Source organism: Elephas maximus, chromosome 1, assembly GCF_024166365.1.
Source record: "Elephas maximus indicus isolate mEleMax1 chromosome 1, mEleMax1 primary haplotype, whole genome shotgun sequence".
NCBI lineage: Eukaryota > Metazoa > Chordata > Mammalia > Proboscidea > Elephantidae > Elephas > Elephas maximus.
This window is the reverse complement of record NC_064819.1, coordinates 7,959,864-7,976,811: the sequence shown is the minus strand read 5'-3', so window position 1 is coordinate 7,976,811 and position 16,948 is coordinate 7,959,864.

Below are 16,948 nucleotides of genomic sequence, written 5' to 3'. Positions count from 1 at the left end.
CCTGTATAATACTCCATAATCCTTTGTTCAGGTCACCCATTGCTAGCTCCTTGTCTCTCTTCCTTCTCTTCTTCTTTTGGGTGCTGTTCTTTTCCCTTTGCATTTATTAGTCAAACTTACAGCTTCTAGATAAAACACTAGCTTCTTTTATGATGAATGCCTGTCTTTGATTCTACAGTAATATATCAAATCCATGAACACAGAGCAAATGTCTACTATAGATAGGAGGGTCTAGGAAGAAATCCTAACCACTATCTAGCTGTTTTAGTTGACATATCTCTGACCTACAAGGACATGGGCAGGCTGTGGAGAGTAAAAAGCCACCAGTACTTATGAACATTATAGTTATCATTTATCAGATGGCTTCTGTATGTACACAGTATGGGAACATTCTTAAATTGGATTTAAGGTCTCAGTCAAATAGTTTATTTAACTGATAGCTGACAGTCAAATTAGGGGAGTCTTAATATTTCAAAGGAAACCCTGGTGGTGTAGTGGTTAAGTGCTACGGCTGCTAACCAAGAGGTCAGCAGTTCGAATTCATCAGGCACTCCTTGGAAACTCTATGGGGCAGTTCTGCTCTGTTCTATAGGGTTGCTATGAGTCAGAATCGACTCGATGGCCGTGGGTTTGGTTTGGTTTTGGGTTAATATCTCAAAAGTATCTTTTAAATAGTAAAAGAAGAAACAACTTTGGGATGAATGGTAACTACTGCATAATCAAATAACCTTGGAAAGCCCTATTCTAAAAGGAAGGGTGTTCTAAGTTAGATATAGGGGAAATATTTTGTTCTTTTAGACAATGGTGCTGGTGTCATAATAAAGATGCACTTTTGTGGTCATGAGCACTAAAAATCTTCACTCCAATGAAATTCCTACGTAGACGTTCAAATTGCTTATTCCCTAAAAGTGTATTTGAAATTTCTTGGAAATGAAACTTGGTAATTGTGGTTTCCTCAATGTCAAGTTCAGTGTTGTAATCTTCAGCTGCTAAAGTGAGTTCTTTGGGATGAAAACAAGTTACAGCTGTTGCCCATATTGCTTTTGTATGGATTGCACACCACCGCTGTGTGACTCCTGAAAAAAGCTCCTTCATTAGGTTGTGAACTCTGTGTACATCTGTGAATACGTCTGGGTTTTTATGGAAACTCCTTCACTTTAGAAACCATAGAGATAGATACCTTCAACTTTTGTTAAGCATATTTAACTGTTTGCATGAATGATGTCTTATAAACAGAGAGCATCATTCTTATCTTTAGTCCCTTGATTTGTCTTCTGTTTGCTCTAGTGAATTATTCACTGCCTGGAGAATGTTGCTTTTAAAAAGTCCAAGATTAATTTTGTTTCTCAAGAGTAATTTTTTTCTGGTTACATTCTCTTTCATCAAAAATATTAAATATGTGAAAGCTGAATTCAAACAAACAAGTTGTCATTTTGTGTGTGCGTGTGTGTGTGTGTAATTTGGGTATCACGCAGGGTATATTTATACTCCAAGAAACATTTACTGGAAATGCTTGAAACTCCCATAGTTGACTCATTATTAAAACTAACCTAATTTTTTTTTAACACTATCATAAGAAGGATTCTTTCTACCAATTTCTAAGCTGTGTCAAATGCGAAACGGAAAAATAACCAACATCTTACAAAAGCAATTGGTCAAAGTTATTAATGAGGCAATTCTTTCTGCATAAGGCATCTTAGAAAAACTAATGAGAGAAAATGTGACAATAAATTGCAGGCTGCTTTAGGTTGTGTGACATTTTTATTAATAAAAGAGTCAACTTCAATGGAAAAGATCGACTTGCTGTGCGTTACAAATATAAATCTCATACTTTGTGCATTATATACCACCATACTCTTATCTTGAGCTGGGGCAGAGTCAGTTTTCATGGACCCTGAGGTCTTATAATGTTAGGAGCCTTCTCCTAAGGGGAGGGGGGGAGTAACTTTTGAAAAATTTACAAAAACTGTGAACATGTGACTAGGGTCTTGCCCAAGACCTTAGGAGGGAGCCTTCCTAGTGAAGGGCCCTGAATCTTGAGCTTCATTAGATTCATGATAAGTCTGATTCTGTCTTCATTCCTTTGCTGAGATAATCAGAGATCATTAATATCTGATAATAATATCATTCACTCAGCTGTCAATTAATTGATTTGTAAATTAATTAATTGAATCATGTACTTGTTGTACTAGGAATACTCTAACTACTGTAGAAAGTACACACTCACATTTAAATGTCTAACACAATAACAGATTTTAGGGAGGATATACTTGAGAATATAGTATTTGGATGGGCAGCCATGACCTAATGACCTCTCCATACCATCAAACACTAAACACAAATATGAGCACTGAATCTCTGCCATATTCATTATTATTATTTTCTTTAAAACCTACGATGTATTAGACTGCTAGGTCTAGGGAAAAAGAATACATATGACATGGACACTACCCTCAAAGAGATAATGTCTAATAGGTTAGTGATATGTTTAAAGATGGCTCTAATTCAGGGTAGAAGATGATAAATATCATAAAAGAATGAGTATATTTGAAGAATAATTCTGTAAAAATTCAATTTATTAAAATTTTGGATATAGCTTCACTTATTTCACATGTTTGGGAGGTTCTCAATCCAGTGAAAGGTTTGTACTGTAGATATTCCTAATTTCTAATCCAAACTTACAGCTTTCTCCTAATAGGAGCAGGCAAAATTGCTGGCCAACCACAGGTGATATTTTCCCATTTTTTGACATTCTCTTGAGATTTGTATTTTACAGACATGAGCAAAGAGAGGTAGCCTGGTGGGAGGAGAGGGAAGACACAATGTCCTCTCATTCTATTCCCTCATAATCCACACTGCCTCTAATTTGCAGTGCTTTCTTAGCATTTTTCCTATGGGATTTTAGAAGCATTTATGTTAAGCTGCAGCAAATTATGCAAAGTTATTAAGGAACTTCCTGGATTTAAGAGTTGAAATATGCTTTGTAAAGGAAAGATGCAAATTTTTCAAGCAAAGATTTTTCATATTCCATTTCAGTTTAGCTAGAGGAAACAGACCTTTTGACAAATAACAAAGCACTTATATAAAATCAGAATCTGTCAAACGTCCAAATTCAGCCATCAGCAGTTCTTTCTCTCCTTGGTTCTCAACGTTCTCGTGAATCAGATGTTTTCATCCTGGGTCTCTAGTCCCCAGAGGAGTCTTGCTTTGAAAAGAGTGCCTGTCCTGACCAAAAGTGAGGAAGCTTCTTGGCTAAGACATAGTTATCCATATCCTTCAGGTTACTGAGGTCATAAATCTAGTTGCTTGCTCTCTCTGGGGAGTGGCATACTGGAGAAGTTAAAAGTATTGTCAGGGAGTGAGGGAGAGAAAGACAGTGAGATGACTGCTCACTGAATCTGGCCTCATCTATGCCGTTCAATGTGCATCTCAAATTTAAATCTTAGAACGGACATAGTTCATGTAGGTGTTGCCATCTGAGCATTTTCTCTGACTGGTGGGATGGGCCCTGGCAGCAGTACATTCGTGCAGACAATCTCAGTGAAATTTTGATCATTGTCTTATTTATGGGCAGACCCTGCAAAAGGGCCGAGAAATAGTGATCTGTGCACCCTGGTTTGTTTGGGGCATAGCAGGGCGAGGACAAACAGCAGGAAATAAATAGAATATATCGATAGTAAGTGGAATGGGATGCAGAGAAAACTCTAAACTAAGTAGGGTTTAGGGATGGCAGGTAAACTGAGTCAGATGGCCAGACTTAGTATCTGAGTCAAAACACATGGCACCCATGACAGGGGTCCAAGGATAACTGGTACCTCCCAGTCCTTACAAACAGAAGCACTGGGTGCCCGTGGTCTGTCTGCAGAACTCACCCACCTGTATGCTGTAGGAAACAGGGACATGCTTTCCTCACAGACATTCGGGGGACAGTTCTCAGCCTCCTGCCTTGTTCAGAGTGTGACCCCATGCCGCAGCCTGATACCGGTACCTACACCAATCACCACTGCTCCTCTAAGACTGTAGAACAGAGCCTGTACCACACATTTGATGATCAGCTACCTGGACACCTGAACTGAATCCATTCAAGAAAAATGAATGGACTCCTAGACTTATATACCTGATAACATCTCTAGCCATCTCAAGACAGGACGTCAGCGTTTCAAAGGTGAAAATAATCTAGCTAGCTAACCCAAGCAACCCATTTGGGCATATCAAAAAAAAAACAACAAGAAGTTAGGGTATAGTAAGCAAACATAAAATGAGCTAATACAATAACTTATAAATAGCCTGGACAAAAGAGTCAATATCAAGTCACATAAAGAAACAGATCATGATCAGCTCAACAAGCTCTCAAAACAAATAATCAGTGGATCTTCTGGATAAAGTGCCTTCCTGGAATTACTGGTTGCAAATTCAAAAGATTAATATACAGAACTCTTCAAGACTTCAGGAATGAAATTAGGAAGGAGATCAGGCAATACGCAGAACAAGCCAAGGAAAACACAGATAATGTACTTGGCAAAATTAAAAAAGTTCTTCAAGAACATAATGGAAAATTTAATAAGCTGCAAGAATCCATAGAGAGACAGCAATCAGAAATTTAGAAGATTAACAATAAAATTACAGAATTAGACAACTCAATAGAAAGTCAGAGGAGCAGAATTGAGCAAGTGGAAGGCAGAATTGGTGAGCTTGAAGAAAAAGCACTTGGCACCAATATATTTGAAGGAAAATCAGATAAAAGGATTTAAAAAATTGAAGAAAACTTAAGAATCATGTGGGACTCTATCAAGAGAAATAACCTGCGAGTGATTGGAGTACCAGAACAGGGAGGGATAACAGAAAATACAGAGAGAATTGCTGAAGATTTCTTGGCAGAAAACTTCCCTGATACCATGAAAGATGAAAAGATATCCATCCAAGATGCCCATTGAACTCCACATAAGGTGGATTCTAAAAGAAAGTCACCAAGACATATTATAATCAAACTTTCCAAAAGCAAAGATAAAGAGAGAATTTTAAAAGCAGGTAAGGATAATTGAAAAGTCACCTACAAAGGAGAGTCAATAAGAATGAGCTTGGACTACTCAACAGAAACCATGCAGGCAAGAAGGTAATAGGATGACTTATATAAAGCATTGAAGGAAAAATATTGCCAACCAAGAATCATATATCCAGCAAAACTGATTCTCAAATATGAACGTGAAATTAGGACATTTCTGGATAAACAGAAGCTTAGGGATTTTGTAAAAACCAAACCAAAACTTCAAGAAATACTAAAGGGAGGTCTTTGGTTAGAAGATCAATATCAGGTATCAACCCAAGACTAGAACACTTGACAGCAATCACATGTTAACCCAGACAGGGAAATCACAAAAATAAATTGAGATAAAAAAAAGATTAGAACAGGGAAACAACAATGTTATTATGTAAAAGAAGACAACATTAAAACAATAAAGAGAGACTAAGAAATTCAGTCATGGATCATTCATATGGAGAGGAAGACAGGCGATACAAAGAAATAAAAGTGTAGGTTTAAACTGAGAAAAATAAGGGTAAATATTAAGGTAACCACAAAGAAGACTAACAATCTTACTCATCAAAATAATATACAAGAAAAAAATAGAGACTCAGCAGAAACAAAACCAACAACAATGAATAAGGAGGAAAGATAACATATAAAGATAAACTACTCACACAAAAATTTAAGTGGGAAAAAGAAACTGTCACCAACACACAAAAAAACAACATCAAAATGACAACACTAAACTCATACCCATCTATAATCACGCTGAATGTAAATGGACTAAAAGCACCAATAAAGAGACAGAGAGTGGCAGAATGGATTAAAAAACACTGATCCGTCTATATGCTGCCTACAAGAGACACACCTTAGACTTAGAGACACAAACAAACTAAACTCAAAGGATGGAAAAAAATATGTCAAGCAAACAGCAATCCAAAAAGAGCAGAAGTGGCAGTATTAATTTCTGACAAAATAGATTTTAAAGTTAAATGCACCACAAAGGAAAAGGGAGGACACTGTATAATGACTAAAGGGACAATATACTAGAAGGATAGAACCATATTAAATATTTATGCACCCAATGACAGGGCTGCAAGGTAGACAAAACTCTAACAGCATTGAAAAGTGAGATAGACAGCTCCACAGGTATAGCAGGAGACTTCAACACAGCACTTTCAGTGAAGGACAGGACATCCAGAAAGAAGCTCAGTAAAGACACGGAAGATCTAAATGCCACAGTCAACCAATTTGACGTCATAGACATATACAGAACACTCCACCCAACAACAGCCAAGTATACTTTCTTTTCTAGTACATATGAAACATTCTCTAGAATAGCCCACATATTAGGTTATAAAGCAAGCCTTAGCAGAATCCAAAACATCGGAATATTACAAAGCATTTTCTCTGACCCTAAGGCCATAATAGCAGAAATCAATAACAGAAAAAGTGGGGAAAAGAAATCGAACACTTGGAAACTGAATAATACTCTGCTCAAAAAAGACTGGGTCATAGAAGACATTAAGGATGGAATAAAGAAAACACTTCCTATCAGAACCTTTCGGACACAGCAAAAACAGTGCTCAGAGGTCAATTTATATCAATAAATGCACACATGCAAAAAAGAAAAGAGGACCAAAATCAAAGAATTACCCCTACAGCTTGAACAAATAGAAAGAGAGCAACAAAAGAAACCCTCAGGCACCAGAAGAAGGCAAATACTAAAAATTAGAGCATAATTAAATGAAATAGAAAAACGAAAGAGTTAACGAGACCAAAAACTGGTATTTTGAAAAAATTAACAAAATTGACAAACCATTGGCCAGACTGACAAAAGAAAAATAGGTGAGGAAGCAAATAACCTGAATAAGAAATGAGATTGGTGATATTACAACAGACTCAACTGAAAATAAAAGAATCATATCAGATTACTATGAAAAATTGTACTCTAACAAATTTGAAAACCTAGAAGAAATGGATGAATTCCTAGAAATACACTACCTACCGAAACTAACACAAACAGAGGTAGAACAACTAAATAGATCCACAACAAAAGAAGAGATTGTAAAAGTAATCCAAAAACTCCCAACAACAAAAAAAAAAGCCCTGGCCCGGAGGGCTTCACTGCAGAGTTCCACCAAACTTTCAGAGAAGAGTTAACACCACTACTACTAAAGTATTTCAGAGTAGAGAAAAGGATGGAATACTCCCAAACTCATTCTATGAAGCCACCATATCCCTGATACCAAAACCAGGTAAAGAGTCCACAATAAAGAAAATCACAGGCCTATATCGCTCATGAACTTACATGCAAAAATCATCAACAAAATTCTAGCCAATAGAATTCAACAATGCATCAAAAAAATAATTCACCACGACCAAGTGGGATTCATACTAGGTATGCGGGGATGGTTCACCATTAGAAAAACAAGTAGTGTAATCTATCATATAAGTAAAACAGAAGACAAGAATCACATGATCTTATCAACTGATGCAGAAAAGGCATTTGACAAAGTTCAACACTCATTCATGATAAAAACTCTCAGCAAAATAGGAATAGAAGGAAAATTCCTCAACATACTAAAGAACATTTATACAAAGCCAACAGCCAACATCATCCTAAATGGAGAGAGTCTGAAAGTATTCCCCTTGAGATCAGGAGCCAGACAAGGATGCCCTTTATAACCACACTTATTCAACATTGTTCTAGAGGTCCTAGCCAGAGCAATTAGGCTAGATAAAGAAATAAAGGGCATCCATATTGGTAAGGAAGAAGTAAAGTATCTCTATTTGCAGATGACGATTTTATACTCAGGAAACCCTAAAGAATCCACAAGAAAACTACTGAAACTAATAGAAGAGTTCAGCAGAGTATCAGGATACAAGAAAAACATACAAAAATGAGTTAGATCCCTCTACACTCACAAAAAGAACATCAAGGAGGAAATCACCAAGTCAATACCATTTACAGTAGCCCCCAAGAAGATAAAATACTTAGGAATAAATCTTACCAGAGATATAAAAGACCTATAGAAGGAAAACTACAAGGCACTACTGTAAGAAACCAAAAAGAGACCAATGTAAATGGAAAAAGATACCTTGCTCATGGATAGGAAGACATAACGTTGTAAAGATGTGTATTCTACCAAAAGCAACGTATAGATACAATGCAATTCTGATTCAAATACCAACAACATTTTTTAATGAGATGGAAAAACAAATCATCAACTTCATATGGAAGGGAAAAAGGCCACGGATAAGTGAAGCATCACCGAAAAAGAAGAACAAAGTGGGAGGCCTCGCTCTCCCTGATTTTAGAACCTATTATACCACCACAGTAGTCAAAACAGCCTGGTACCGGTACAACAGCAGATACATAGACCAATGGAACAGAATTGAGAATCCAGACATAAATCCATCCACATATGAGCAGCTGAAATTTGACAAGTGCCCAAAGTCAGTTAAATGGGGAAAAGATAGTCTGTTTAACAAATGGTGCTGGAATAACTGGATATCCATCTGCAAAAAAAAGGAAACTACACATCATGCACAAAAACGAACTCAAAATGAATCAAAGATAAACATCATGGAGGAAAAAATAGTGGCAACACTAGGAGCCCTAATACACGGTGTGAACAGTATACAGAACATTAGTAACATTTCAGAAGAGAAACTAGATAACTGGGAGCTCTGAAAATTCAAGCACCTATCCTCATCCAAAGACTTCACCAAAAGAGAAAAAGACTACCTACAGACTGGGAAAAAGTTTTTGGCTATGACATTTCCAATCAGCATCTGATCTCTAAAATCTACTTAATACTGCAAAATCTCAACCACAAAAAGACAAATAATCCAATTAAAAAATGGGCAAAAGATATGAACAGACACTTCACTAAAGAAGACATTCAGGTAGCTAACAGATACACGAGGAAATGCTCACGATCATTAGCCATTAGAGAAATGCAAATCAAAACAACAACGAGATTCCATCTCACTCCAAGAAGGCTGGCATTAATCCAAAAAACACAAAATATTAAATGTTGAAGAGGTTGTAGAGAGATTGGAACACTTACACACTGCTGGTGCAAACATAAAATGGTATAACCACTTTGGAAATCGATTTGGTGCTTCCTTAAGAAACCAGAAATAGAATAGCCATAGGATCCAGAAGTCCTACTCCTTGGAATATATACTAGAGAAATAAGAGCCTTTACATGAACAGATATATGCACACCCATGTTCATTGCAGCACTGTTTACAATAGCAAAAAATGGAAGCAACCAAGGTGCCCATCAACAGATGAATGGATAAATAAATTATGGTAGAGTCACACAATGGAATACTATACATTGATAAAGAACAATGATGAATCCCTGAAACATTTCATAACATGGAGGAATCTGGAAGGTATTATGCTGAGTGAATTTAGTTGCAAAAGGACAAATATTGTATCAGACCACTATTATAAGAACTGGAGAAATACTTTAAACAGAGAAGAAAATATTCTCTGATGGTTATGAGAGGGGGAAGGGAGGGAGGAAGAGGGGTTTTCACTAATTAGATTGTAGATAAGACTTATTTTAGGTGAAGAGAAAGACAACACAGCACAGGTGAGGTCAGCACTACTGGACTAAAGAAAATGCAAAGAAGTTTCCTGAATAAACTGAATGCTTCAAAGGCCAGCGTAGCAGGGGCAGGGGTTTGGGTGCCATGGTTTTGGGGACATCTAAGTCAATTGGCATAATCTATTAAAAAAACATTGTGCATCTCACTTTGGACAGTGGCTTCTGGGGTCTTAAATGCCAGCAAGTGCCCATCTAGGATGCATCAGTGGGTCTCAACCCACCTGGAGCAACGGAGAATGAAGAACACCAAAGATACAATGTAATTTTGAGCCCAAGAGACAGAAAGGACCACGTAAACCAGAGACTACATCAGCCTGAGACCAGAAGAACTAGATGGTGCCCAGCTACAACTGATGACTGCTCTGAGAGGGAACACAACAGAGAACCCCTGAGGGAGCAGGAGAGCAGTGGGATACAGACCCCAAATTCTCATAGAAAGACCAGAGTTAAACTGAAACCATTCCCAAAGCCAACTCTTCAGACTGGAATTGGACTGGACTATGGGAGAGAAAATGATTCTGTTGAAGAGTGATCTGCTTAGATCAAGTAGACGCATGAGACTATGTTGGCATTTCCTGTCTGGAGGGGAGATGAGAGGTCAGAGAGGGCCAGAAGCTGGCGTAATGGACACGAAAAGAGAGAGTGGAGGGAAGGAGTGTGCTGTCTCCAATTAGGAGTATATAGCAAGGTGTATATAAATTTTTGTATGAGAGACTGACTGGATTTGTAAACTTTCACTTAAAAAAAAATTTTTTTTTTAAAGCACAATAAAAATTAAAAAACAAAAAACTTGTGGCAGACAAAGAGTGCTGGAATTATGGCTTGGGGATCAGCATTATAACATAGCCTTTTGGATCTAATGAAGGCATGTGATTCCTGAATGGTGAGAATGAGGTACCCCATGCTCCTATGCCACAGAAAGGAAACCATCAGTGGGAGACATCATATGTTTGAAGAAAGAGTATAGGCTTTGGTGTTAGAAAGGCCCGGGTTTAAATGCCTGTTCCATCATTTAATAGCTGTGCAATAATTGATAAGTCTCTTAGTTTCTCCAGGCTTTATTTTCTGTCCCTCTAAAATTCAATGAGTGATATTGACAGTCCCGAGGTGGTGCAGTTAAGCACTATACTATCAGGTGAAATGTTGGCGGTTGAAACAGATGCGGAGGGGACTTGGTGATCTGCTTCCAAAAGGTCACAGCCTGGAAAACACTATGGAACAGTTCTACTCTGCACACATGGGGTTTCCATGAGCCAGAATCAACAACAATGTCATCATCAATAAAGGTCTTTTGAGGATTAAATGAGCTAATATATTTGCAGCTGGTTACTAGTGAAGACTCAAAAGATAGCAACTGATACTGTGTGATACAGGTGCATACTGTCCTTGGATGATAGGAAGGTATAGCATTCCCATGAGGCTTTTCCGGAGGCATTCTCTCTCTCTGTGGCTCTGAGAGGCCCTCCCACTAATAGTGAGGTTGGTGAGAATTAAGACTGAATAACAAGGTAAAAAAAAAAAAAACAAGGAGCACCTATGAATTTTCCTTCCTTTGTGTCACTTGAGTTTTAAGGCATACAGGTAATTTCAGATTCTGAGCCAATTCTGTACCTGTTAATTTGGATATAGATTTTTCAACTTCAACATAAATTGTGCTCCACAAGAACATTAAAATCATATGAGTTATGCTGCTCTTGTCTTAGATGCTTTCTCTTCTCTCTCATTTTTTTTCCCTCACTTGTACAAAGACTCAACTTCCGTCTTCCCACCCCATCTATTATCAATCTCCTGGATTACTATTTTGTTTTAGCTTGTGGAGGACTTCTTGACCCTGGAACTGGGAAACTGGCCAAATTTGAGGAGAATTTTAGTCATCTTCACCAGCCCTATCCATACTCAGCAGAACCTACACAATACTGTCACTTATTTATTGGGGTGATAGTGAAGGACCAGTACATCCACAACTGCCAGAATGACTGCTGAAGGACCATGAAGGGTCATCACACAAGTCACACTATTCAGCATGGCCTCGGATGTAGGGAACAATCATAGAGATTAAAATGGGAAATTTGTCCAGTTCAACTCTCTCAATTTAGAAATAAGGTGACTAAAGTCTAGAGAGAAAGTGAATTGTCTGAAGTAAACCGGCCGGTTTAGAAATGCTGACTTAAAACCCAGTTTTGTGACTCCTAGGCCAGAAGGGTCTCCACTGTACTACACTGTATCCTACGCATAGATTCGTCTTTCTCCAGACCTATCTTTTCACCTTCCAGTCATGACACACAGATGGAGACGCAGAGATTCCCGAACATGTTATTTGCAAAATCTGAGTGAAACATCTTACTTTTGAAATAAATAAGTTAAGACTTTGTTCCAGCAGATCTCTCTGAATTTAAGTGGCAGAATTTTTACTTTAAAATATGACATGTTGTAGGAAACCTTTTGGAAGGATTGCTTGAAAGCCCTGTTCTTCTAATGCTTACCATCCATGACTAACCATCCTAAGTGTGATGTTTCTTAAGTATATAACTGAGACCTACATAATCTTTATAAAAAAGTAAAAAATGATGCAGATTTACTGATGCTTTTGTTATGAGCCTTTGTGATCTTTTCATCTTACAACTTGGGACTAATTGTAGTTGATTCATTTGGAAGAATAATAGCCTTGATGAAATAAAAGGTCTGGACAGAGGCAGCATGATTGCAGAGAAAGGCTAATGTTCATGTATTCAGTTCATATGGCATTTTCATTGGACTCATCAATAAATAAGAGATTTTGGACAACTTTCAAGTCTGTTTCATTGATGCGAAATGCATCCATTCAGATTTGTACTTTATAATCATCTCAGTGGTGCGGGTGTTCCTATTAATTACAAAAGTCCGGTGAAGTGCTTCTTAGGCTATGGGTGCACAACACAATATAGAGTGCATTTTTGGCCATTATCCAGTTTATTTGGTCAATGTAGATGGTCATTTTAGGTAATTCAGGCCAATTGAATTTTCTGGCCATAATTATCCCTGTTTGTCTGTACACATCCATCAAATTTATCAGATAATTGCCATACAGCTTCATCTTACTCTATCCTGACTCATGTTGGCTAAAATGGAAAGAGGATTGGCCGAAGAACAAGGAGCCTTGAGTTCTACTTCCAATTTTGTCCCTAAGTATTTGTGTGATCTTTGAGAAAATCAGTTATCATATCTGGATCTTCATCTTTTTCTAGATGTGTAAAGTAAGGACCTTGTCATGTCTGAGGTCATCTTCAACTTTAAAGTAAGGACCTTGTCATGTCTGAGGTCATCTTCAACTTTAATGATCTAGGAATGGATCAGGTCTATATTCTGTGGCTAAGTATTTGCTGTTAAATTGATCTAGGGAAACACAGAGCCCATACATCACTTCCAGAATTGTTGATCTGATTTTTTTGATTTTAATGACTGATATAACTAAATGCCATAATTAAATCGTTTTAGTCTTTAAGATAACCAAATAAGACTGATCATTTTGTATTTCGTCTATCACTTGTCACTTGATTATATTGCCTGAGGGTGGAACAGACTTAGACATTAGGGTGTTGAAGATGTGCAGAAGAAATAAGGACAGACAAGGCCATTGAAATTCCTCAGTTTTGCAATTCATAACCTGGTGAAAAGCAAAACACGTAGCTTTCCTTCCAGGCCAAAACTTATGAATTGACATTTTGTATTCCCTGCCTGAGGAAGAAGAAGAAAGGTGCTCTAAGCAAATGAGCTACTTCAAGATAAACATTAATATTCTAAAAGTCAAAGATATAAAGTAGCTAAGCTCTGAACTCAGTATGGGTTATGCCTCAACATAAAGAAAACAAAAATCTCACAACAGGACCAAAAAGCAATATTATGTCAAATGGAGAAAACTTTGAAGTTGTCAGGGATTTCATTTTACTTGGATCCACAATCAAAACCCATGGAAGCAGCGGTCAAGAAATCCAATGATGTGTTGCTTTGGGCAAATCCGCTGCAGAAGACCTTTTTAAAGTGCTGAAAAGCAAAGATGTCACTTTTGAGGACTATGGTGTGCCTGACTCAAGCCATGGTATTTTCACTTGCCTCATATACATGTGAAAGCTTAACAAGGGATAAAGAAGACCAAAGAAGAATTGATGCATTTGAATTACGGCATTAACAAAGAATATTAAATATACCATGGACTGCTAGAAGAACAAACAAGACTGTCTTGGAAGATGTACAGCCAGAATGCTCCTTGGAAGTGAGGATGGCAAGAACTACATCTCGTGCGCTTTGGACTTGTTATCAGGGGAACAGTCCCTGAGAAGGGCATCATGTTTGGTAAGATGGAGGGTCAACAAAAAAGGCAAAGACCCTCGATGAGATGGACTGACACAGTTTCTGCAACAATGGGCGCAAACATAGAAACAACTGTGAATCTGGCACAGGGCCGGGCAGTGTTTCATTCTTTTGTATATTGGGTTGCTATGAGTCAGAACTGATTCAACGGCACTTAACAACATCAAAAACAAGCACTGAAAACCAGGTTTTAGCAAAAATACATGTGTAACTGAAGTATGTAACTAATTGAACCAGAAAGTTCAGTATATGACTGAAGATATGTGTTTATTAACCTACCAGTGTCTTGCAAAATAATCTAAACATCTTCAGGACACAACTTCTAGTAGGATTTAAAGGAAGTGAGATTTTTTTTTTCACTCCCTGATAGATACTCATTCTTCCCATTTTTCATTCCCTGTGGCTCCTGGCTCCTGACCTCACCAACTCTGACTCCCTCATTATTGCTTGCTTACTTCTCTACTTTCTTCACTCCCAAATCTGACGAGCATGTCCCCGATTGCCTAAGCTCTGTTCTTTACCAGCTGTCAGCCTCTGAGTGGGTCTTTTCCACTCTGCACTTTCCACCTCCTGTGATTTTCTGCTCCATTACTGAAATTCAGAACACAGTTATCTATGACTTGGAAGTCATTCATGCTTGGAGGGGGTGGGTTTTTTTTTTTTTTTTTTTAATGCCGCAGTGGTTATTCATTTGTCCAAGGGCAATTAGAAAAGGAGGATTGGAGGGAAAGTAAAAGTGTCAGAAGGTGTCTGTGCTAGTTTTCAGCTGCACTGAAGAATTAAAACCTCCAACAGAAGGTCAGGATATTATTCTGCCTTGTAGTTCTCCACCTCGACTCCACTAGAGACATATAAAAACAAAAACTCCTTATTTCATTGTCAAGTCACACCAGCCCCTCGATATTTTGGATAGTTAATCTGATATTGCAAAATCTTGAACAGTATCTTTTGTTCTTTTCTTTGATGTAAAATGTGATGGATATGTAAAAACCAAGATATGCTGGCTCTGGTTTAGCTAGATAAAACATTAAATGCCTGCCTTATACTCTTCCTATTTAAAATATTTTACTAGTTTTATAATTACAATTAAGCCGCTAGCCCCAAATCAGCTGGCATTATAAATATTAATATCAACAAAGTTTCTAAATGTGTTAGCAGAGAAAATAAGTACAATGTTTCAATCAACAGATATGATCAAGAACTAAATTATTATCTTTAACTTAATTTCCCAGTGACCTGTAGGTTAAGTTAATTTCTATATGGAAATAGGCTGGGATAATCTGCCTCTGAATATAATTTTCTCTGCAACTCTTCTGTGGGCCCCACCTCTAGTGTTTTGCTTCAGCGTGAGGTGGAGTCCAAAAATTTGCATTTCTAGTAAGTTTCTCAGTGATACTGATGCTGGTGTTTTGGGGACCACACTTGGAGAGCCACTGTTGTGTAGGTCTACAGCTCTACGTTTTTTTTTTTCCCTGTAATATTTGTTATTTAGTATTACAGAATATCTATAAAACTAGTCACAAAATTCCATAGTGATTATTTATAGAATTGCATTTCTTCACTAATAATTATCTCAGAAAACTAACATGCACCCCCAGGCAGTTAGGATTTCATTCATTTCTGGGAATGAATGACCTGGTCTACAGATAGAAAGGTCTAACTCTTATTTCCTAAATTCTACCCATCTTAATCAGCTTATAGGTTGACTATGGTGATGAATAAAGGTAACTTAAGCACGGGTCATCTCGCTATCCTTCTACAACTCAGGATTGCTCCATTTTCTGCCTCTTGAACTTGATTTGTGCTTGTTTTCATCAGTCCTGTTGCCTGGGTACCATTAACTGGGAATTCTCTCTGCTTAGATATTGCTTTTCTTCGCAACTTGAGTGGCTATGGAACACAAGTAAGCTGATTAGAAATAACTTTTGTGGTCTGAATTAGAGGATTTATTCTGTATAAAAAGGTTGGGGATACATGCAGGGCTTAAAATTACTTTGATAAATATGGCACGGACCTGAGCAATATTTCCCAGAAATAGCAAAAAAGCATAAATGATTAAAAAAGAATATACCACACTAACATTTCCTGCTTTGGTAGACTTTTTACAAATCATTTTCATTAAGGAAAAATATTTATTGTCATATTGTTCTGGCAACATATGAATTTTCATGACGTTTGCTCTGGTACAAAACACTAAGAGCAGATGCTACAGCAAACTTGGGGTCATGAGCACCCTGGGTCCTCTGGGACAGGTGAAGTTTTGAAAAGGCTGGTTGCAGCTTAGGATGCTCAGGGTGAAGGCTCAGACTTCTGCGGTGACCCAGAGATGCCTCCTGTACTCACAGCATCTGTGCATGTCATTACATAGCCACCTGTCACCCTGGCAAACTTTGGAAAAATCTACACTGTTTGACTTACTTTGGGCAAAAAACAACCTAGCTACTCAACAAAGTCTTCCCAACCTGATTTTGTAAATGGTTTCTCCTTATCTGATGTTATTCCATTTTTAACAAATATTAGGTCTAGGATAATGAACCGCGAGGGTTATTGACTATAACTTTGCCCATAAGAAAAGGTGATAGTATGTTAGAACCAAGCTTTTTTGAAAACATAACTTGATCAAGTTAATCAAATGAGAAATTCAGAGTTATGCTACTCAGTCTCCTATTTATTCATAGGCTAGAATAGAAAGAAGAGATTTCCTTTCTTTTCAATTCCTGAACCGTTTTCCCTTAACTTAGAATAAATTAACCCAAAGAAAAAACAATGTTCTATGCCGACTAAAGATGGTACTGTGATTTACAACTGTATCATCACTTCAGTAGTCTCTTATGAATCTATTTGCTTAAGTGACTTGCATCAGTTCACTGATGAAATTTCATTATAACCTCATCAGCAAACATATGTTTCTTGAATGCTTCATATCTTAGCCTTGAAATGCAGTGTAGTT